Raw genomic sequence first — 24,528 nt, 5'->3', positions numbered from 1 at the left:
ATTTATTTAAGTTTATCTTATGTGCATTGGTGTGAAAGTGTCAGATCCCCTGGACTTTGAGTTACAGACAGCTGTGAGCTGCCATGTGGTTGCTGGGAATTGAACTCAGGTCCTCTGGATGAGCACCCAGTGCTCTTAACCTCTGAGCCATCTATCCAGCTCCTAAATTTTTGTTTGTTTGTTTGTTTTTGTTTTTTGAGACAGGGTTTCTCTGTGTAGCTTTGTGCCTTTCCTGGGTCTCACTCTGTAGACCAGGCTGGCCTCAAACTCACAAAGATCCACCTGGCTCTGCCTCCCTAGTGCTGGGATTAAAGGTGTGCACCACCACCGCCCGGCTTGATTCTGGATTCTTATGTATGTCCTTGAGAGAAGTAGTGAGGATTAGGAATTCTCTCTCATTCTTTTAATGGGGGCCTCCTCCAGCCAAGCATATGGTCATGGATAGATCTGCATGTAAAAGTTTACATTATTAATGAGTAACTAGAAAGCAGTAGCAACAGTGAATGGTTTTAAAACATACGTAGGCAAATTTGGATCCAGCAAATAAAAGTAAAACCTTTGAAAAAATAAATTCCAATTTAGTACATTGGTTTTCACAGCCAAATATTAATATATATTAACAATTAACAAATAATATATTACAATTTATTTAAAGTGTTTTAAATGCCTACCAGTCATAATTCTCTGGAACCTGGAAACAAGATTAAATATGTGTGTTGTAAAAGCACATGTATGTGTGGGTGTGGTAGGTGTGCCTGTGCATTCAGAGTCCTGAGGAAGATATCAGGTGTCTTGTTCTATGACTCTCCCCCTTACTCCTTTAGAAAAAGGCTCTCATTGAACCTGAAGCTAGGATACTGGCCAGAAAGACCTAGCAACAATTTTGCCTCCATCCCTTCCCCCTAGAGACTCTTCTATCCATCAGTGGGTTACAGTGCAGCCACTCCCAGATTTTTATGGATGCTGGGATCCAGACTCAGGTCCTCTGCTGTGCAGCAAGTGCTATAACTCACTGAACCTTCTCTGCATCTCCAAGATTAAATATTACATTCTGGTATTTGATATTTCAAAAGAGAAGGGGCAGGGCTGGGGAGATGGCTGAGTGGATAAAACGCTTGGCGTGCAAGCCTGAGGACCAGAGTTCAGACCCACAGTTCCCAAACAAAGGCCAAGTGGGCATGGCAGCCCACTTTGGAGACAGACAAAGAGATCCCTTTAGGTAAGATGGATATCTAGACTAGCCAAATCAGTGAGCTCTGGGTTCAGTGAGAGACCCTGTCTCAGGAAGATGGAATGCGATTGAGGAAGACACCTGCTGCCAACTTTTGGTACACACACAAACGGACACATACACACACACACAAATACACACACAAACAGACACATACACACACAGACACACACACACAGACACACACACACAGACACACACACACAAAGATACACACACAGACACACACACAGACACATACAAACACAGACACACACACAGATACACACGCATAGACACACACACAAACAGACACACACACATAGACACACACACAGACACATACAAACACAGACACACACACAGATACACACGCATAGACACACACACAAACAGACACACACACATAGACACACACACAGACACAGACACACACACACAGACACACACACAGACACACACACACAGACACACATAAACAGACATATACACGCACACAGACACACACACAAACAGACACATACACACAGAGACACACACACACAGACACACATAAACAGACATATACACGCACACAGACACACACACAGAGACACACACAGACACACATAGACACATACATGCACACACACACACACACACACACACACACACACACACACACACACACCAAGAGAGTCCTAAAGATTTTACCTAAACCTTTTCTTATCAGTGCAACTTGCATGTATGTAATAATCAAAATACAGCATAATATCTCTCCTCCCTTTCCCCGCTCTCTGTCCACACACATTCTTTTTATTTCCCAAAGACAGTGACTGTCATAGGTACTGTATGGCATAAAAGCATGGGCGCCACATTCTTAAATTTCAAAATGTTCATCATTTACTGTTTTTCACCTTTTGACAAATCACTTTCAAGTTACCCTTTGCAGAAAGGCTCAGTTTTCACATTTTTTTCCTCTCCAGTTTTTTTATTTATTTATTTTTTGGTTTTTCGAGACAGGGTTTCTCTGTGTAGTTTTGCGCCTTTCCTGGGACTCACTTGGTAGACCAGGCTGGCCTTGAACTCACAGAGATCCGCCTGGCTCTGCCTCCTGAGTGCTGGGATTAAAGGCATGCGCCACCACCGCCCGGCCTCTCTCCAGTTTTTTAAAAAAATATTTACTTACTTATTTTATGTGTATAGGTGTTCTCCTGCATGGATGTAAGTGCACCACATATGCCTGGCACCTGTGGAGGCCAGAAGAGGGCCTTAGGTGCCCTGGAAGTGGAGGTGCAGATGGTGTAAGCCACCATACGGGCACCGGGAATCCAGTCTCCGCTGTCTGAGGAGCAGCCGGTGCTCCTAACTGCTGAACGTTCTCCAGTCACTTCTCTCCAGTTAGTGAAGGTTTGTTTTAGTTTTAATTCACAAAGCTGTATATATTAACATTGTATAATAATCAAATCCGGATAATTAGCATGTTCTTTACTTCAAATCCAGAATCCTGTCTTCTGGCTTTCTTGAAATGAACAATAGGTTGTTGTTAGCTGCAATTATTCTTCTGTGTAATAAAATTCCAGAATTTAGTCTTCTTATCTGACTGTAACTTTGAACCTGTTCGGCAGCTTCTCACCCACACTTCAGTGCACTCCCCACCCCCTGAGAACCACTGTCCTGCTGTCTCCACCTGTGAGACCCATGCTTTCAATTCCCTGCGTAGAGAGAGCATGTGGTGCTTACCTTTCTGTGTCTGGTGTACTTTTCGTAATACAATTTCTTCCAGGTTCATCCATTTTCCAGCAAATTACAGGATTTCACTTTTTAAAAATGGCTGATCAGTCCTCTATTGTGTATTTACACATTTCTTTAATCTGTTCCAATTGGAGGCACTTACACTGTTTATTGTGAAGAGTGTAGTAGGCAGGGGAGTGCAGATGTCTCTTCAGGGTACTGACTTCACTCCCTGTGGATAGACATCCAGCAGTCAGATTGCTGCACACTTTCACTAATGGCGTGAAAGAATTCCCTTCTTCTCCATCCTCAGCACCATGTGTTGTTATTTTTGTTAGTGATTGCCTTTCTAACTGGGATGGGTGATGCTTGCTGTTTGGATGTGCATCTCTCCAACAATTAGTGATGCTGATGCCGAACATTTTCCACATACTTGCTTTCTTACTCAGGCACTTTCTTTTGAGAAGTGTCTACTCAAGTGTAAGGTCCACTTTTATTGTTGTTGCGTCAGATGTAGTTTGCAAATATTTTCCTCCATTCTTCAGGTTTTCCTTCCCTCTGTTAATTATTTCCCTTGCTGTGCAAAAACCTCTAGTCTGATGTAATCGTATGTCAATTTTTGGCTTTGTTCTCTGTGCTTTTGTCTTATTTAAAAATACAGGCCAGGGAGGTGGGCCATTGGGTGAAGATGCTGGCGCCAAGCCTTACGACCTGAGCTTGGTATCTGCAACCTACACGGTGGAGGGAGAGAACCAACTCTGGAAACTTGTCCTCTGCCTTCACATATTCTCTGTGGCACTGGAACACACAGATGTAGTGGGTAGCCATTCCAGCTTTGATCTGGAAGTTCCAACCCCCATTGAGGCTTCGGCAACTGTCATGCCTACAAGGCAGGGCCAAGGGAGGACCCTGGAGACCTGAGATCCAGATGGGCCAGCTCACGCTCTGTTCTGGGACCCTGGACGGTGGAGGTTGACTGAGCAGAGCTCCAGAGAACACCGCGGGACAGTGATACACCTTCCCCAGACCCCGCAACCTACCTATCCCTTCCTTTGTAAGTTACCCACTAAATAAATCTTCCTTTTAACTACGTGGAGTGGCCTTAATAATTTCACCAATACACGGACACACACACACACACACACACACAAAATCTATGTAATAATTAAAAAAAAACCTTGCATAGTTAATTTCATGAAGCATTTTCTCTGTTTCCTTCAGGTGGATTCAGGTTTTAGTCTCATATTTAAGCCTTAAATCCATTTTTTTATTTTTATGTGTGATAAAAGACATGGATGTGACTTAATTCTTTTGTGTGTAGACATCCTGTTTTTCCAGCAGCAGTTATAGAAGAAGTTGTCCTTTCCTGAACGTATGTTCTTGGTGTCTTTGTGAAAATCATTTGTGCATTTATTTCTGGGTTCTCTATTGTGTTTTTGTTTTGTTTTGTTTTGTTTTTACATGTGTTTATATGCCAGTATTATTTTGTAATATGTTTCTAAAGTCAGCAGGGTAATATCTCCATGCTCACTCCTTTACTTGATAGTTTTGGCTATTGAAGGACTTCTGTGGTTCACCTGTATGATGTTAGAGAAGATGTTTTCCTATTTCTGTAAAGAATATTGGTATTCTGACATGACTTGCGCTGACTGTGTAGATCACTTTGGGTACTGTGAACATCTCAACAATGTTGATTTTTATGGTCTGTAAACATGGTGTACTTCCTGTTGACTATTTTCAATCTCTCCTCAGTGCTGAACAGTTTGCGTTGTAAAGAGTTTTATGTCTTGGTTGAAATTACTCTTAGAATGCTTGTTTTTACTGTTTATTTATTTTGTAGCTATCACAGTGGGATTATTTTCTTGGTTTCCTTGTCAGATAGTTTACTATTAATGTAAAGAAACACTGTAGATTTCTATATGCTGATTCTTTTTATCATGCAATTTTACTGAATTTATAGGCTATGAGTTTTTTGACAGAGTCTTTATGGGTTGTTTTTATATGTATGAAAATATCATCTGCACATAAGGAAATGTGCTTTCCTCCCACTTTGGGTGTCCTTTGTTAAAATGTGACGTTTTTAGCACAATAAAAAAAATAGTACTATTCTTTGTGTTTTTATCATTTTTACTTTCCACACTTTGTGTACATGAATCACTTTAAAGATATAATCTCAGATTTCACTTAAAAATGATAAATTTCAGCCAGGTGCACTCCTTTAACCCCAGCATTTGGGAGGCAGAGGCAGGTGGATCTCTTGAGTTCGAGGCCAGCCTGATCTACAGAACAAGTTCCAGGATAGCCAGAGCTGCACCAAGAAACCCTGTTTCAAAAAACCATAAATAAATAAATTCCCTTTATAAAACAGTAAGAAATGTGCTAATTTATTTTCTATGTTTTCTGATTGAGAAATGGTCCCAGGCCTCAAGACTATGTGTAACAAGGTCAGAGAAACGTAGAGGCTGAACTACTTTTGTAAGTCCTTGTGTGGTCTAGCTGCATTTCCAAGTTGTTATAACAATCTTTTGTGTCATGAGATGCCTTGCCCAGGTTGTGCAATGTAGCCATTACAACCAAGCAAACCTGTTGCTCAACCACTTCAGTCCTGTTTCCTCTTTATCCAAATCAATTTATTTCTATGCAAACACGGTTTAATACATTTTTTTAAAAACTACCTAACGAGAAAGACTGTATAAATTTCTGTAGACTTGCTGACTATAAAGAAAAAAGAACTACTTTAAAAGTACACTATGAGCCATTGAGGGTTTAGAAGTCTTTAAAATCCAAGTTCAACCAACAGCTGGTGACATCAGGTACAGTTGTTTTCACAGATGGCTCTCTCCTTTCTACCCTCATAGCTTCCCACATTCTCCTTTACTAGTCACCATGGGACTGTGCCACAGGTGGTAGGTGTGGTACATGTCACTGGCACAATGCTGGAAGAGACGCTTCAGCTTCCTGCCAACTTAAGGGCTGTGTTGGCCATTCCGGTAGGAACCAGTGGTCTTCACTGTTGTTTAGCTTTTTTTTTTTGCTGTGGGACAGAAGTTGGAAAGAAAGAGGAGTCTGAACCATTCCACCAAGAGGTTGTATCAACTACTAGCTTCACGGTTTCACATTTCTGTCCTGTTAAAACAATGAACTCCATAGTCAGCCATCTATTTCCTTCGAAGTAGATGATTCATTTTTTGCTTTGTATTCTGCAAAAGAGTATTTATTTTGAGAAGCATGTGGACATAACTAATTTGAAAGTCAGTTTCAATTCATACTTAATGCATTAATTTGTCAAGAGTTAGTTCTGCAAAGAAAAGTAAAACGACTGATGCCCCCAAAAATGGATTTGAAAAGTCATCTTTTTCTTTAAATCAGAAGAAAATAAATCAACATCTGCTTGGGCAAATCTGTTCCATAACTTTCTGTTTCAAAGACGTGGAACTTGCAGGGATTGTGTTTGCAGGAGCTGCTTTGCTGTCGCTTCCGCCTGGGTTCATTCTGTGTTTAGAGCCCACAGCTACTTTGCTACGTTGTGAAGACATTGTAGGGTTCAAGCTGTGTGAGATTATTGAGCTTACAGATGCAACCAACAGACAAGTTCTTTAAGGTTTTATATTCTTTTTTATTTTATTTTTTGAGACAGGAGTCTCATGTAGCCAAGGATGATCTTGAACTTCTGATCCTCTGCCTCAAGCTCTTGAGAGCCAAGGTTACAGGTGTGCACCACAACATTCTGTGTTGTATGGTAATGAGGTACTTGAACCCAGGGCCTGGAGCATGCTGGGCAAGCATTCTACCAATTGAGTTACACCCCCAGCTTTTATCACTTTTTATTTGTATCAAAACATACTCAACAATGAGTTCTGAGATGCAAAAGAGGATTTAGCTTTTACATCTACTTTTAGTCCTTGTCCAGTTAAGCAAAAACACACACAAGTGCATTAAACACATGGATTTCTGAAGGCCCACTGTGTGCAAGTCATTATTTTAGTACCAAAGACACAAAAATTAAGCTACCTGTCTATTTGAGGATACATATATGCACATATATAAGGACCATCATAGAGATTAAAACAGATACCTACAAAGTGTAACTGGGAGTTGATCATGGATTATGCCAAGGAGTGGAGGAATGTGGAGGAATTTGCTCAGGGTCTTAAAGGATGGCTGAGATTCTCTCAGTGGGTCTTAACCAGTGGGAGTAGGTGTTCTACTCCCAGAGAACATAGTTTGCAAAAGCATGAAGGCCTGAAATGTAAGATAATCTCTAAAGTGGCTAGAGGAATCACTAGAATTTACGGCAGAGATTAAGCATAACTTCCGTTCTGCGGTTGGCCATTTCATCTGCTTCTCACATTCTCCTCTTAGTTCCACTCCTGCTTCAGCTGCCAGGCCACAGAGCTTCCTCTCACTGGTGTTTCTGGCCACTGAGTAGGTAACTTCTCACCTCCTTTACGAGCATGACTCGGTTCACGGAAGGAGTAGAGCTGGTGCCTCTGCGTGTGTTATTCCTCAAACAAACCCATACTGCCCTGACTGATCACTCCCACTGCTCATTGAGGTTCATTCCTGAAGTCTTCATGACTGTTTTCAAACTAAATCTGTCCTTGAAGAGTGAGGGCAGGCCATGATTTGAGATGCTTCAAGTCCTAAGAGTAATCCTGAGATGAATTTTGACAAGGCTGATTGACAGATTTTAAGATGATTCCTGGAGGGCTGGAGAGATGGGTTAGTAGCTCAGTGCATTTGTTGCTCTTGCAGAGGACCTGTGTTTGGTTCCCAGCACCCACATGGTAGTTCACAAATCATCTCTGACTCTAGTTCCAGGGGACCTGAAGCCCTCTTCTGACCTCCTTGGGTACCAGGCACATACATGATGTATATACATACACAGAGGCAAACACTTATGTGCATAAAATTACCTAAATCTTTAAAAATAAAAAAAAATCTGTAGCGAATACTCCTTCAGATATACAAATGCTGATGTATTTAAAAATAAACTATATGCTGCGCCACATGTCTGTGGCTTTTTATGCCTGGGAGGCTGAGGTAGGAGGCTCAATTGAGCCCAGGTGTTTGGAGGCAGGATTCACTACACTCACTGAAGGCCAGGACTCAGGGATTCGCAGTGGGAGCATGCCTGTCAACAGCCACGTACTCTAGCCGGGGCTACACAGAGAAACCTCTACTTTAAAACAAAGTCACACTGTTAACTTTTTAGTGTGATAATGACATTTTGACTATGATTTTTAAAAGCCATTCTTTGAAGAGCTATGTACTGTAATAATGAGGATAAAATTATATGAGATTTCTTTTAAAGTCATCCAGGGAGGAGAGGAGAGAGTAGTGTGGAGAACATGGATGAAATAATCTTACTTACATGTTGGTAGTTACATGTGGTTCATTGTACCAGGCTGTTTTTGCATATGTTTGAAATATTCAAAAATAAAAAGTAAAGCAAGTTTGCATTATATTTACAATTATATTTACATTATATTTCAATTTGTACTTGAAGCTTGGAAAGGAATAATTGTTTTTGTGGATATAAAGACTACATTTAAAAGCATTTCTTCTATTTTTGAGATTATAATAATTACAGCATTTCTCCCTTCCATTTCCTCCCTCAGAACCCTCCCACATACCTCTCCTTGCTCTCTTTCAAATTCATGGCCACTTTTTCATTAATTGCTGTTACACACAGGTATGTGTTTGTACATACATACATATTCCTAAATATAACCTGATCCGTTCATATAATGTTACTTGTGTGTATGTTTTTTGAGCTGACAGTTTGGCATTGGTAACAAGTTGGTGTGCTCTGGAAAACAATTTCCCCCACTCTCAGCACTCCTCAGTTGTCTGTAGTCATTTGTGTAGGACGGAGACTTTGTGGTCTTTCTTTTATCTACTTTGGCATTCTATCGCTGTCCTTGTTCAGCTCATGCCTAGGCAGTCATGTTGGTGAGACTTTTGGGGTGTAGCTTCTGACATTACAAGGAGACACAGTTTCATTGTAAATTTGCTGATCCTTTGGTTCTTAAAATCATTCTGTCCCCTTTTCTGCAAGGTTCCTTGAGTTTTGTGTGCAAGAATTATTCTGTAGATATGTCCATTGGGACTGGGCTCTACAACTCTGCATTTTGATTGGTTGTGTTTTTCTGTAATGGTCTCCATTTGTTGCAAAGAGAAGTTTCCTTCATGAGAGGTGCAGACTACACTTATCTGTGGGTAGAAGGGCAGATATTTAGAGTGTAGTTAGGGATTATGCTGATTTGGTAAGGTGGTGGTACAGGTTCTCCTCCAGGACCTAGCACGTCACTAGCCCTGGGTAGTTGGCTAGGTTTCCAGTACCAAGCATGATTTTTCTCTTGTTGAGTAGGTGTTATGTCCAATTATGGAGCTGTTGGTTACAGACAGGATAAGTGTGCCACTATTTTACCCTCAGGTATATTGTGCCATGCAGATTGTTGTGGTTCACAGGCATCATAGCTGCATAGGACTGTTGATTGTTCTCTCCTTTGGAAGTTTGTGTGGTGCCTTTTGGTACTACGCAATCTAGTTTCAAGGAGGCTTTCAGATCAGTTCCAGCTGAGACTCTGTGACAGACTGTATCTTAACACCACTGGTTCATCACTTCCTTCTTTGGTTGGGGAAATCTAAGTTCTCTACAAAAACCTCATTACTCTTTCTATAAAGACTTCTGATATGTAGTTTTATGTAGATAAATCTTTAGTAATTTAAAGATGACTAAGTAGGCCACTAAACATGCTGCAAATTTGACAAAGGAGCATCTATTAAACATTCTACCTCTTTCTACGAAGAATGCAACACTAATTCAGCTGTGTCTTTATTGTTTTCAACATAGCCTCTGTATAAAGCCTTCATGAATGAATACTACCAAATATATATAAATGTAGAGGTGTTTTCCTCTCTATTACAATGTGTCAGAGGGGAATTTTTTTTATTTCACCCTTTTTACACCTTTCAATTTGATTTTTAAGAACTCCAGGTGGGCTGGAGACATAGCTCAGTGACAGAGCAATTGCCTATCCTCTGAGAGAAAAATAAACTAACTCCAGGCATTCTTGGACCATGAAGTTGTTTTTCTTTCATTTAAATTGTTTAGCCCAGCAAGGAGGGGTTTTGCATGCCTGTAATCCACCCCCTTGGGAAGTGAACACAGAAGGATCCAGCATACATGATCATCCTGTACTACAGGACAAGTTGGAGACCAACCTGGGCTATGTGAGACCCTATCTTAAAAAGCCAAACATTAGAAAAAAGTGTTTAGCCTGTAAAGAACTCATACCTCAGACAGTGAGAGGTCTCCAGTCCTTTTCAAGCATTTAGTTTGGTTTGTTTCCAAAATAGTAAGATGATTTAGAGAGGGCAGCTCATAAGTGAGCTCCTCAGGGCTTCAGACATTCCTTGGGGGTAACTGCACAGGCGTTGGATGGTCCTCCTGTTCAAGTCAGTATAAAGCTCATCTTTTGTGCACTCTGTAGTGGTTTTCCTTGCTCCAAAACCAGCTAATTAACACACCCCTAGCTCTTTATTTTTCAATTTATAAATCACCTCTATTGATATTAATTTGTATTTTCAAGGTGGTTTCCCTTTTGGTGACCTTTCTAGAACATGACCTAAGGCTGCTTGTATCTGAGTTGCACAGCATGCTAGTTAAACATACAGATTTCTGCCCCATACCATAGATGTCTTGGATCAGAATCCCTGGAAGCCTTGGAAGATGATTTGGGGACAATGTTTTGGACTGATAGCCGGTCTTTGGAGAAGTCTGGCCATGCCCAAAGACAATAAGTCACCATTGTACCCACCTATCTCCTTTAAAACTCTATTTGTTGTTTCAAAAGAGCATCTTGGGCAAAAAGAAGCCTTACATTTTGGGGTAAAAATTTAGAAATATTAAATATAAGAATTGTTACCATTCAGACCCACCCCTTCGGGACCTGGCCAATAAGCAGGCAATACCTTGGCCCACCTAGGGTTCTGACAACATAATCCTAAATAGCCTGTAGCCCATTTGCAAAGTCCCCTCATAAAAGACGGGTGGCGCCCACCCTCTCTCTCTCTTCTCTCCTCAGCCGATGCCCAGATGCCCACTCTCTCCCTCGCCCTTTCTCTCTCCCCTACATGGCTGCTCTGCACCGCCTTTCCGCCTTTTTCTCGCCCCTCTTTCTTCCCTCCCACCACTAACCCACTGGATGCCTCCCTCATCTCCTGCTCCCAGCTTCTGTGCTGGCTAGCATCTCATGTTTTCGCTCAAAATGTTTCTCTTCACTCCCTCACCTCCTGCAACCACCATGCCACAGCCCAGATTTTCCTCCAGCACCTTCTGTGAGCTCCTGACAATTCTTCCTGGCTGCCGCAGAATGCTGGCCCCACAGGAGCAGCGTCTGGGGCTGCTGCCTCCATCACCTTGGGAGGAAACAGCTTTCATTCTATGGTTTCTTACAGGCTGCCTTATACTATAAACTCTTATTTTAGGATTTTTAAATTAGTCAGCTGACAGGTTCCCAGGAAAAGTTTTTGTCTGTCTTTCTGTTAAAAAGTCTATTTTGTATGAGCGGATGGAAATGTGTGAATCAGGTGGCCACATGCTTGTGTTTCTGACTGATTTTTGAATGTCTGAGACTATGAGTTCTGTTTGACTTGTGAAAAAAAACTAAGAAATTGGGTATGGAAAACATCACGTGATCTGCCATGATGAGGGTGACTACATGGGCAGGTGCCATCTTGACTAAGACAGACAGGTCATATAACTTCACCACCATCTTTGATGAGGGTGACCATACGGACTGGATAGATTCCCATGTGACGATTTCTGTCCTGTACTAAACACAAGGTTTGTAAAATACAGGATTTAAAACAATGCTGGTTTACTGAGATATGAAAGCTGCACGTCTGCATTCATGTACGGGGATGAATCTTGCTGGCAGCCAGATTTTGTAACCTAAGAATACATCTAGTCCTAATGACCTCTCTGTTCATTTTATCTCCTTTTAGAGTAAGGAAGCAACAAATCTCAAATATTTTGGATTGGTGTGGACTTTTGTATGATGATAAAAATGTAAAGCTATATTTGATTCAGTCTGATGTATAATATACTCTATATGATAATAGAAATTTAAAGTTATAAAGATCTATTCAGATTAAAACAAAAGCTAATTTAGAGATTTACACCTATGATTTTGCCAAGTGTTAAACACCAAGCATCTAGAGACTTTAAATAAATGATGGAATATGTTTGATAAATAAGGTATTTGATAAACAAGATATATATTCTATAATGGAAGGTCCCCTGAGAGGGTCCTTTCCCAGAGTTGGGCATTTAGACAGAGGCCTCCATGGCTTGTCAAGGGCAATGCTGGCCTCTGTGCTCCCTCAGCCCCTGCTTATAAACAAGCAAAGTTTGTCTAGCCAGAACATCTAACAGATAGACAGTCCTCAAATGCTCAGAGATCTGCAGAATATGGCATTTAAAATGTTTAATTAAAAAGCTTTTCGTGGTAGACATGCCAGCTCCTGGAAGCACCCCTATTTCCTCCAAAGAAGATGGATGGGCACAGAAGAACCTCCACCCAGAACTTGCTTCAGAGTAGCAGCATCAGCCACTGAGCAAAAACTGCCTTTCACCTCAACTACTGCCTCTTGCCTCGGCTGCTGCCAGGGCCTTCTTCAGACCATGGACAACAGGACTCTGGGGACCCATTGCCTCACTTTTGCCTAGGCAAGGTAGGCTGGTCCTCCCCACAAGTTCCTACCCCACAACAGTCGGATCTTCTGAGGTCTGGCAGGCCTAGAACTGGCAGCCGAAGACTGATGTTGCTGCCCTGAGACCTCTGCCCTCCACGACCATGAAGGACCCTGGGGTGGCTGTCTAGGTAGCCAGCAGGTAAGTCTCTGTCACTTTCAGTCACTAACCCAGGTAAAATTTGTCCTTCTCAATCTCTGATGCCATTTGATGACCAGGCTTTGTCAGTTCAAGAGCAGCAACCAAGGCTCCAGCTGCCTTCCGAGTTCTCTGTGTAAAATCCACAGGCCTCACTCTCCTAGAGCTAATACTAAGTCTAGACATAACTCATTTTGCGGTGACTGCCCTCAATGGTCATCCACCTGTATCTCCTGGTGAATTAGATAAAAAGAAGGTGCTTTAAGGTTTGTTTATGTGAAGACAGGAAAGCTGTCTCTCTCCTGCTCACTTACTTATTCTTCTCAGATCTGATGCTGTTTGATGACCAGGGTACTAACAAATTTGCCAGTTTTACAACTCTTCCCCCAACCCCGAGGCTACAAGCCCCTTGGTAGCTCATTAGTAAGTTTCCTGTTAATGTTCAGACAGGTGTGCCTCATTCACAGACTTCATAGTAGAGGATAAACTGGTTTCAGACGTAACTTTGGAGGTTCAAAGATCTAACATTGATAAATGCAGTTTTGATAGACTGAGCACTGACTACAAACAGTTTCAGGAGTCCTTAAATTTCTAGCCTTTTGCTATGACACCAAGATACAAATCTGTTCTAGTTGTTTCACAGACACCTGCCGGTTCCTGCACAGGTCCACCCCTTCTGCCAGATTCATGTCAAGGCAAACCCACATGGCCTTCCAGATACACCAGGCCCTGTACCAGCTCTGAGGACACCAGCTGGGTGAATAGTGACAGGTTAATTTCACCCACACGCCTACTCGTAAAAACTCTGCTATCTCCTAACCTGTTGACACTTTTACAGGATGGATAGAGGCGTTTCCCACCTCCAGAGAAACAGCAGATGTGATGGCTCAGGTACTCCTGAAGAACATATCATCCCTCAGTTTGGAATGCTATCTCCCCAAGTTCCTAGGACTTCACTGCTGGTACCACCTCTTCAGGTTCAAGTGGGCACCTACCCAGAAACTGAAACCTTGTTTTCCAAATGTCCAAATAAGGGCATAACTGCTCTCATGTCTCACTCACTCACTCTTGCCTCTTCTGTACAACCAGGGCACTTCTCCATTTCATTCTTTCAGGCAGTTATCATTCTTCCCATGGCTAGCCCCACTCATGGGGCTGATGATAACAATCTATTTCTTCTCCTAGTAACCTGCCTTCTCAGCTCCCTCAAGGAACAGATGCCTGAGGTCTCCCTGATGACAGCTAACTGAATGCTTCTTCACTCATACCTCCTGCTGTGCATGACCCCAACTCTTAACTCCCCTCCCCACTTCATCCCAAGTCAGCAGGAAGCAGTCTCGAGAATTCGACGCACTCATTTCCCGCCACTTGCTATCCATAATTCACCTCTTTATAATAAACAAAAGGGAGGAATGTTACCATTCAGACCGCCCCTTGGGGACCTGACAATGTCATCCTATGTAGCTCATAGCCCATTTGCGTAGTGCAGCATATGTGAAGTCCTTCATAAAAGGCGGGGCCCCACCCACCTCTCTCTCTTCTTCTCTCCTCAGCCCCCGCCCATTCTCTTCCTCCTTTCCCTCTCTTTTTCTCTCTCTCCACACAAGGCTGCTCTGCATACCCTTTCTCTCTCCCTTCCCCCCACCACTAATAAAACTCTCCACATGAGTGCTGTCTGCATGACATGTCTCTCCCTCACCCGCCATGGGGCCCCTCAGCTGCTCCAACTCACCAAGGCCTCTCTCTTGCCATTTTTAAAATACAACAAGAATCCCTGTCAATTGTAGAGTAACAGAAACTAGCGATATACATGTATTACTTCACCTGCCAGGGCCCTGCTGTTGCTTTTTGTTTTGCTCATCTTTTGAGACAGGGCTTCTCTGTGTATTACTCTGGCTGTCGTGGAAATCACTCTACAGACCAGGCTGGCCTCAAACTCACAGAGATCTGAGTGCTGGGATTAAAGGAGTGTGCCACTGCCTGGCCAAAAAAATGTTTTAAGGGTATGGAATTCTGGATATTCAATTTCTCTCTGCAGTACTGAAGGACTGACCTGTGCGAGGACACGTTTCTGTCTTTCTTTCACACCCTCCACCCCCCTCACTGTGTTACAGTTTAAAGAAAGGCCTTTCTTACACTAATCTGACTACAGTTTCCCATGGGCAGAAAGCTCTGTGGAATCCCCTGGGACAATGAAACACAGAGTACAGTGGCTGGAAGTCACACTGTGCGAGTAATAAATGAACAGCAAATCCTTTTGTGATCAGATGGATTTCTAGTCTCTCTATGAAGTTGCAGGACATTTTAAAATGGACTGTAAACTAATAGGTTATATTTGCTTGTTTCAGACAGGTCTCATGTGGGACTGGCTGACCTTGAGCTCACTCTCTAGCCAAGGGTAACCTTGGACTTCTGCTTCTCCTTCCTGCACTTCCTGAGAGCTGAGTTTACAGCCTTGTGTGACCATGCCTGGTTTAACTGATAGATAACTAGAAAAAAAAAACCACACGATTTGTCCCAGGACTTTAGGCATCATTCTGACAGAACAAAAACTTGAGGGTAGCTGCTGCTTCCTCCTGCTTGTATAGCAGTTTCCCCTCAGTATTCACATAAATAATTAAGCAGAAAACGATAGAGCTTTAAGACTGAGGTTGGAACTTGTCTCAATTCAGCAATAAAATTATCTACAGATACTTGGCCTGGTTTTATCAAAACCACAAAATTCAGGTCATTTATAGAGACATTTCTGTTTAATAACTCCTTACCAAAATATAGAATATATTTGTGTTGTTTTTATCAGTAGCATGCCAATAATAATTGAAGTAACTAAATCTAGAATGTGTGTATGTGTGTGTGTGCAAGCAGATCAGAGGTCAACATCAGAAGTCCTTCCACCATTTTCCACCTTATTTTCTGAAGGGGGTGGGTATCTCTCACTGACTCTGGCTGGCCAGCTAGTCCCTGCGGTCCTCCTGTCTCCACTTCTCAGTTTTCTACATGAGTGTTGTGGATCCAAACTCAGGTTCTCACACTTGTCCTATAAGCACTTTATTTACTCACTGAGCCACACCTCGTTAGACCCTAGAATAATTTTTATATAACCCTGGCTGTTATGGAACTCTCAATATAGACCAGGCTGGCCTCAAAGCTCACAGAGATCCACCAGCCTCTGTATTCCTAGTCCCAAGTGCTGGAATTAAGGTGTGCAACAACTTACTTGGCTCATAGAATACATTTTAAACATAAATCTATAGTCACAGAGACTAGATATGGTATAATTTCAATTTATAAACTTTTATTATGATAGTTAAGATGATACAGAGAGTGTCAAGAATTAAAACATAGAACAGAGTCGAATTCTTCGATGGAAGTAGAACAGAATAAGAGTTGAAGGAAAGAAAGGAAAGAGAATCCTCTCATTAAAGAGCAGCTTGTTCATGCATTAAAACAAATGATGGGATATTAGATCCTATTAGGTAGATTTTGGGGTATTTTTGGTATTTTGTTTGCTTGTTTGTTTTAATAATTTATTTGTATTTTATATACATTGGTGTTTTGCCTGCATGTATGTCTGTGTAAGGGTGTTGCATCCCCTGGATCAGAAGTTGTAGACAGTTGTGAGCTGCCATGTGGGTGATGAGAATTGAACCTGGGTCCTCAAGAAAAGCAGCCAGTGCTCTTAATCACTGAGCCATCTCTCCAGCCCCTGCTTTTTTTAATTAGGGATTTCTTTATTCATTGTATGTACCAATCACAGATCCCCTCTCCTTATTCAACCCACCCCTCCCACCTCCCCCCCACAACTCATGCCCCATTCCCTCCTCCAACAAGGCAAGGTCTCTTGTGGGGAGTCCACAGAGCCTGGTACATTCAGTAGAGGCAGGCCCAAGCCCCTACCCCGGCATCAAGGCTATGCAAGGTGTCCCACTGTAGGTAGTGGGCTCCAAAAAGCCAGCTCATGCACCAGGGATGGATACTGATCTTACTGTCAGGGGGCCCCTTATGCTACATGACTGTCTGACTCATGCAGACGGCCTAGTCCAGTCCCATGAAGGCTCCACAGCTGTTGGTCTAAAGTTCATGAGTTCCCACTAGTTTGGTTTGGTTGTCTCTGTAGGTTTTTCCATCATGATCTTGATACCCCTTGCTCATAGAATCCCTCTTCCCTCTCTTCAGCTGGACTCCCAGAGCTTGGCCTGGTGCTTGGCTGTGGATCTCTGCATCTGCTTCCACCAGACACTGGATGAAGGCTCTATGATGACAATTAGGGTACTCACTGATCTGATTATTAGGGTAGGCCAGTTCAGGCACCCTCTCCACTGTTGCTAGTAGTCTAAGCTAGGGTCATCCTTGTGATTCCTGGGAACTCCCTAGCACTCAGTTTCTCCCTATCCCCATGATGTCTCCCTCCATCATGGTATCTCCCTCACTGCTCCCCCACTCCATCCCTACTCCAGCTCAACCATCTCATTTTCTCATGTTCTCACCCTCTATCTCCCCCCACCACCACCATCCCCAGTTTACTCATGGAGATCTCCTCTATTTCCCCTTCCCAGGGTGATCCATGAGTCCCTCTTTGGGTCCTCCTTGTTAGCTAGCTTCTCTGGAGCTGTGGGTTGCAATCTGGTTATCCTTTGCTTTACTTCTAGCATCCACTTATGAGTGAGTACATACCATTTTTGTCTTTCTGAGTCTGGGTTACCTTACTCAGGATGATATTTTCTAGTTCCATCCATTTGCCTGCAAATTACATGATGTCATTGTTTTTTACTGCTGAGTAATACCCCATTGTGTATATGTACCATGTTTTCTTAATTAATTCTTCAGTTGACAGGCATCTAGGTTCTCAGCCCCTGCTTTTTGTTTTTTTGAGACAGGGTTTTTCTGTGTAGCCCTGACTGTCTTGGAACTAGGTGTGTAGGTCAGGCTGGCCTCTAACGCAGAGAACAGCCTGCTTCTGCCTCTTGAGTGCTGGGATTAAAGGCATGCACCACCACACCTAGCCCATTAGATCAATTCTTAAAGCATCTCAATATTTTATTTTAAAATGAAGATATTTACAGTATAAATTTTCAGTATAGTAATTTGGGCTGAAAAAAATTAAGTGTCAGCTTTGAAGGAACTTTGACAAGCTTGAGTGTAGGGAGCATGGTTCTGGCAGGCCTTGCTCTTCTCACCCACTCCTTCGGCCTTGCTAAAAACCATTAGATTCCTAAAGCTAGTCATCAAGGTCTATTCCCTTATTTGCCCACTTCCTCCTCCTGAAGCTGACTTCTAAGGTCCAGCTATCAAAGTACTGAAGTCCAGCAATCAGAAGCCCCCTTTGGCTCACCTAATTAACATGCCCAGTTAAAATTTAACTCTTCATTCTAACATGGGGTTTTCTCTTTTACCTTTATAAACCACCATTTGTGTATTGCCACATTTGTCTCCCCTCTATCCAGAGGTGGTCCTTTGTCCCTCTGTGACAAATACCTCTGCTCCCTCTCCCTGGCTCCCTTCCCCTCCTCCCTCATCCTCCATCTCCTGTCTTTGTCTCTTACTCTCTGCCCTCTGTCCCTCTGGGGCAAATAAATCTCCTTTGTGCTGAGAATATGGTGATATTTTATTTGTGCTGAAATGTGATTTTATTTGTATGTTAATAAATAAAAGTGCCTGGGGGTCAGAGCTAATAGCAAGCCATTTAGCAGAAGTCCGGCATGGTAACACATGCCCTTAATCTTGATCACATGACAGGCAGATCTCTGAGTGTTCCAGGATACATGCCTTTAATCTCAATACCAACCATAGAGACCTGGAGGTCTGTATAGACAGTCAGTGACGAGGAGGTCATGTGGTCATACAACCAATGAGAAGGCAGAACAGAAAGTCAGTAAAAAGACAGACACACGGGAAGTAGGTCTCTTTCTGAGGGGAAGGACGACAGCGAGGGGTAAGAAGGCGATCTTGGTCTTAGCTCTTGGCTGCTGCTCTGACCTCTCGGGCTTTTAACTCTGCATTTGGCTCTGTGTTTCTTATTTAATAAAACCGTTTAGAATTATAGCTACACTGAGAACTTGGTCTTGGGGGGTCCTGAACCCATAATTTTCTTTTCAAGCTTAGTAAGTTACAATAAGATTCTAAGTTTTACAAAACAAAATTCTTTTGGAAGTGGTTGCAGCAAGAAGTTTGAAAACCACTCTTTTAGGAAATCTAGTTCGGGAATCAGTGTATAGAATAGACCAGAATAGGGAAGAATTGGGAGAAAACGGCTAGGACACCAGGCAGAAGACATTTGAAATTTTCCAGACCTGAAGAATTTGAACCATATTAATTTCACATGCATGGAAATGAAGAGAAACAGGCAGAGCCCAAAAGGTACTAGCAAATGAGGATTAGTGTTCTTGATTCTTCCTCTAAGGCTTTAAATGCTGTCAAAACTGAGTTTCCAGCAGACTTTGGCCTGACCTGGTTCTGAACGTCTCTTTCCTTTCCCCTCTGTTCACCTGACACTCTGCTAAATGCTGACTTGCGATAGGTAAGGCAGGATACCTGGCCTCGGAGCGCGTTTACTCCAGCAGAGCACCAACAGCTGAGCATGATGCCAAGAGACAGATGTGTGGCCCCCAAACTGCACTCCTCTTCCATGCACACTTCAGCTTCCCTTTCCTGGATGCCGGAACAGACAACCTTTGCAAACAGAGATGGAAATGTGACACTCAAGCAGGAATGAGACAGAGGCAGTAGGCAGAGACATGGAAACCTGGGTTGTTTGTTTGTTTGTTTGTTTATCTGTTTATTTATTTTAATGGTATGGTTGCAGAGCCTGAGGGTCTGCTGCATGCTGGTGTGAGGTCCACTCATTTTGCTGGCATGGATCTAATATGGCAGCATTTGAACTAGTTATTTCCTTAGGCCTCACTTTTTCTATTTCTGTTTTCTGACCACAGCTAACTTGGTACTCATAGCAATCATCTGTAGAATTTTGGAGCTCATTTTCCTAGCCTTTCCAATCATTTTGTAAGCATTGAATTGTACAAATGCTCCCTGATTTATCCTTAGGTTCCATCCCAATAAACCAATATGAGGCTGAAAATATCATTAAGACAAGAGTGCATTTAGTACACCTAACCTACTGAATGCCACAGTCACATAACCATGGCTCTAAGTACCTTTGGTTATCCTTGTGATCATATGGTTGATGTAGGGCTGTGAGTTTCTACCTACCACAACACAGGAGGATCATACCAGTCTGTATGATGCTTTTAGCCAGGGGCAGATCAAAATCCCCAAACTGAAGTAATATTCCATTGACTATTGATGCTTTTACATCATTGTAAAGTTGAAGAAAAGGCAATGTCCTTAAGCCATCGCAAGCTGAAATGTCTCTAAGTCAGGATATCTGTATTAAACCTCTGGGTTCACAGTAGCTAGAATGGCTTCTTTCACTGGCAACTACATTCTGGCTGGCAGGCACTCATTCCTCTGAGCTTCTCTCTAGTCTCCATATTGTCTCTTTGGTCTTTTTATAATCTGGTGTTGTTGGGAGCCAACCAACGTGTGCTAACTCTGGAAGGCCAAGTGGTTACTTGAGTGGTTACCTCTCTTTCAGACTAGCCCCTCATAGGACTTTTTTGGTCTTTCATGACCTTTCTGGCAAAGCTATTCATGAATGGATCTGAATGTGATTTCAGCATATTGAACCTTTCTTTACATGCTGTCTACACTATTGTCTGCCTGAGTTTAACTTGTCAGTGTGGGACTCCTCTGCTCTTTCTTCAGGCTCTATTGTGCTTCAGCCTGGGTGACTTACTCACCTGCTCCTTCATAGCGGGACTGTCTGAGTCATTTCCTTAGCACTGATCCTTTTTAGGTGGTTTGAAAAGTTCTCTGGAGATCTAATTTTAAAAATGCCGATTCCTCAACCAAACCTTGAATCAGTAGGCTGAGGCTCGGCTGGAAGTCTGCATTTTAAACAAACACCATGAGACATTCTGACTCACAAGGACTTGAACTAATCCTGATGTCAGAGCCTTGCCTACGTTAATGGGTAGGGCAGAGAAATTCCAGTTCCTTCCCTCTTCCCTGGACTGTGGGGATGGGAAAAGAGAGAGAGGTGGGAGGTGGCCTGTGGGTTGAAAGCCTGGCTGGCTGGGATTATCATCGTAATTCTGGTTCACACAGGGAAATGAGAAGGGAAACCAGTTTGTGGAGGAAGGTAATGAGCTCACCTGAGGCCAGTTGGGTTTGACATCCAAGTGAAGATGACGTGTTGGCAGCTAGTAAAATGGACTTGATGAGTCAGGTCTGGAGGTTGGTTAGTAGATAGAGTCTCTGTTCAGGCTTCAGAGAGTCATTGCTGTATCTAATTATTCTTTAATGTGGTTCACTCATGGTTGTCTTGAAGATGAAATAAACCTACTGGTGTCATTCTCAACCTGGTATGGAATCAATACATTTTATATTTGTACTGGGTTGTCCAAGAGGAAAAATGAAGAGGTTCATACTGGTAAAAATCATCATTATGGGTTGCCTAAGAGATGCTGAGGGCTCTGCTTTTTCCCATAGACCTTACCGTCTGTTTCCCACGATCCTTCTTCCCCTTTCTCCAGCCCACAGAGAAGTGCATCATGGTTGTATAAACTGGGCAAGAAGAAAATAATGTAGAATAAGGGTAAGGGAGAATAAAGGTGAAAAGTAGAACTATTTATTTTCATTATTTGTTTCAGCTGCCCACAAATCAGGCTAGGTTAAAAAATAATGTGTCTCTATCCTCAGCAAACTTAATCTCTCCTGTAAGAAATAAAGCAGTCAGGCGCTTTGGTCAAACCAAAAAGTTATTTTTCCTTCCTGGTGACTACAGATCCTCAGCTTCTGCCCAGAAGTCCTTCAGCAGGTCCACAGTCCCATCACTTACCAAGAGAAGCAGCAGTGTGCTATATATGGTCAGAGATGCTAAACATCAGTGTGTAGGAGTCCTTGACCACCTGCGATATCAAAGGTCAGGAGGCAATGCATGAATTGTCCTGAGGCAAACAGGGCTTAATCAAGGATGTCAAGCTTGCTAGAAAGGCCTACCACGACCCCATGTTAAAGCTGTCTACATCTCAGAAGAGGAACCCACACATGCGTTTCCTGATTTGAGTGCTTACATACTCTGCATGGCATGCAGATTTGTTGACAAGAATAGAAGCAACCCAGCCTGACCGGACAGACGGAATGATCGGTCACATTCTCGTGAACTGGTTACCTGGCAGCAGTCTACAAAGGCTACAGATGGGTGGCCAAGGCTCTTCTGAATCAGAAGAAACAGGACCCAAGAATCGAAGACATTCTCCAGTGTCTGGAGTCTCCTTCACTCCAAAACTAGATCTTTGGAGTTTCCTAGATATCCCTCAAAGTCACCTAGTCAAATACCCTTTCCTGTTAAAAGGAATCCTTAAACATACTCTAAGAGAACACCCTGATGTTCAGTTTCTGGAGGAGGCAGTGTTGATAATGCAAGGAGTTTTGATATGAACTTGAAGAAAGTGAATCTGAGTGTCAGTATTACATCGACAAGCTGGAGTACCTGGATGAGAAGTGTCCTGGTCCTGAGAGAGGACCCAGGATGATAGCGAGCCCAGGACTGCAGTGCCACGGAGAGCAGACTAAAAGTGCCCGTAAAGTACACATTTTCCTGTTTCAAGACATCTTGGTTTTGACCGGGCCTGTTAGATGAAATGCGCCTCTCTCCTACTGGGTTTGCCTGCCGACCATCCCAGTGCAGGAGCTGGTGCTGGAAGACCTGCAGGATGGGGACGTGCAATTAGGCGGTTCCTTCCGAGGGGTTGTTGGCAACTCAGACAAAGCTAAAAATATCTTTAGAGTCCACTTCCAAGGCCCCTCTCCAGGCCAGCTCCACACACTGCGAGCCAATGATGTGTTCCATAAGCAGCAATGGCTCTTGTATCCATGCCGCCATTGCCTCTTTCCAGCCAGCTCCCAGCGCCCCAGAGCTCCAGGGCTGCCGGAGCTCCAGAAGAGGATGGAAGAAATCAACCCCAATTCTGGAATCTCAGAACCCAGCGAAGGCTGGCCAGGCTTCTCAGTGTTATGAGGATAAATGATGAACGCACACTGGAATGTGGCTTCAGTGTATGGGCAGACACCAGAAGCGTGCAGGCAGTATAGGCACAGCCTGGCTTCCCTAAAGCAAGGACAGAACCCCATCAGGTGGCAATGGGAACGAGCCTCTGGTATAATTGTGTGTATTAACTGGTGCGAGGACTGTTTACTTATAAATTGGGACTTTTTTTTCTTGCAATGGGAGTATCCTAGGATTACTCTGTATCAGCTATAATATGTTCATGTGGGTTTCTCTCTCTGGCCCCTCTTCCATTGTCGTAAATGACAGCTAACGATATTCAGATTACTGTTAAATTACAGACTGTAAAAAGGTGTTTTAATAGATTATTTGAAACATGTCAACCATGTATCTTTTTAACTTTATTTTTATTTATTCTTTGTGTCTTTCACATCATGCATCTCGATTCCATGCATTTCCCGTCCCTGCGTATCTGCTCTTGCAGCCCCCCCCCCAAGATAAAATTCAAGAGAAAAAAAAAAGAGAAGAAGAAAAGGAAAGAAAACCTCATGGAAGCTGTCCTGTGACACAATGAGTCACACAGCAAATCCTTTTGTCTATATCTTTACTTGCAAGTGTTCATTGCAAAGAGTCATTGGTCTGGTTCGAGGCCTCTGGTTTCTGCCACACTATCGAAGCTGGGCCCTCACTGGGCCTCTTCTTGGATATCCTGTTGTCGTCCTGTGTGGTGGAGATCCTGGAGCTTTGGGTCTGCAGGACCAGTCCCTTCATGTGCTCCAGCAGATCACAGATGGGGTGAATATTGGGGTGGACCAATTCATAACCCTGTCAACCATTTGTTTTAATCATTGAACTATGAATGACTTTTCAGCATCTACCAAACGTGGTATTTACAGTATTTGCCAAACTTAAGGTTTTGCAAACGCTGAAATTCTACCAATGTTTGTTGTTAAACCTCAAGTGATGAATGAAACCTTAAGAAAAATGCTGTTTTTACAGTGTGTCATGCTAGGGCAGTAGAGGCCCATGAAATGACTTAGTATATTCTAGACTACTGAAAGAAACCACGTCCAGGATTTTGGTGAAAGTTTTTGTGTTGTCTGAAAAGAAGAAAGAAGGCAGGAGACTGGAACAGTGACGAGAAGGGAAGGAAAGAGGAGTGGTCTAAAGAGTGTCTGGCTGTACCACAGGGTCGGAGACAGGAAAAGCCTGATCTGAGGGTGTTAGGAAGTTCTAGAATCAGGCCAGGGTATGGACTGTATTTGCTTTGTTTTCTCATACCTGCAAATAATGAATGTGAAAAGAAAGTGAAATGTGTTGGAAATTTGACCATTTTAGGTTAATTCTGGTTGGATTTCTTCATAAGATAGAAAAAAGCTGTCAATTCTTTACTGCAAAATCTTTCTCTAGAGATGGGGTCACGCCCTTTAAAGGGGAGGAAGACCGAACCTGTCCTTAGTTAGCCCAGGTTTACTCTGGTGACCAGTCCAAGTCATTGTCAACTGTGTGTGAAATGAGCTGCTGTGGAAAGGAAAACGGGAAAAGCATGTAAACTGATCTGTCAAATGACTTCTTTGTATAAGTGAATTATACAATTTAAAATAAAAAAGCCCACATATAAAAAAATGTGCCTGAAGT

The 24,528-nt window shown here is 42.8% G+C and overlaps 1 non-coding gene and 1 pseudogene across 1 annotated transcript; one reads left to right on the top strand and one right to left on the bottom strand.

The window, feature by feature from the left end:
* Nucleotides 1-1,094: 1,094 nt before the first annotated feature.
* Nucleotides 1,095-22,976, top strand: LOC131905586 (neuroepithelial cell-transforming gene 1 protein-like; annotated as a pseudogene).
* Nucleotides 6,737-6,858, bottom strand: LOC131907557 (small nucleolar RNA SNORA40). Its single transcript, XR_009378460.1, has one exon. It is a non-coding gene; the product is annotated as a small nucleolar RNA SNORA40 (small nucleolar RNA).
* Nucleotides 22,977-24,528: the final 1,552 nt, after the last annotated feature.

Source organism: Peromyscus eremicus, chromosome 3 (assembly GCF_949786415.1).
Source record: "Peromyscus eremicus chromosome 3, PerEre_H2_v1, whole genome shotgun sequence".
In the NCBI taxonomy this organism is placed as follows: Eukaryota; Metazoa; Chordata; class Mammalia; order Rodentia; family Cricetidae; genus Peromyscus; species Peromyscus eremicus.
The sequence above is the reverse complement of the archived record's forward strand: the minus strand, read 5'-3'. Positions and strand labels throughout refer to the sequence as shown.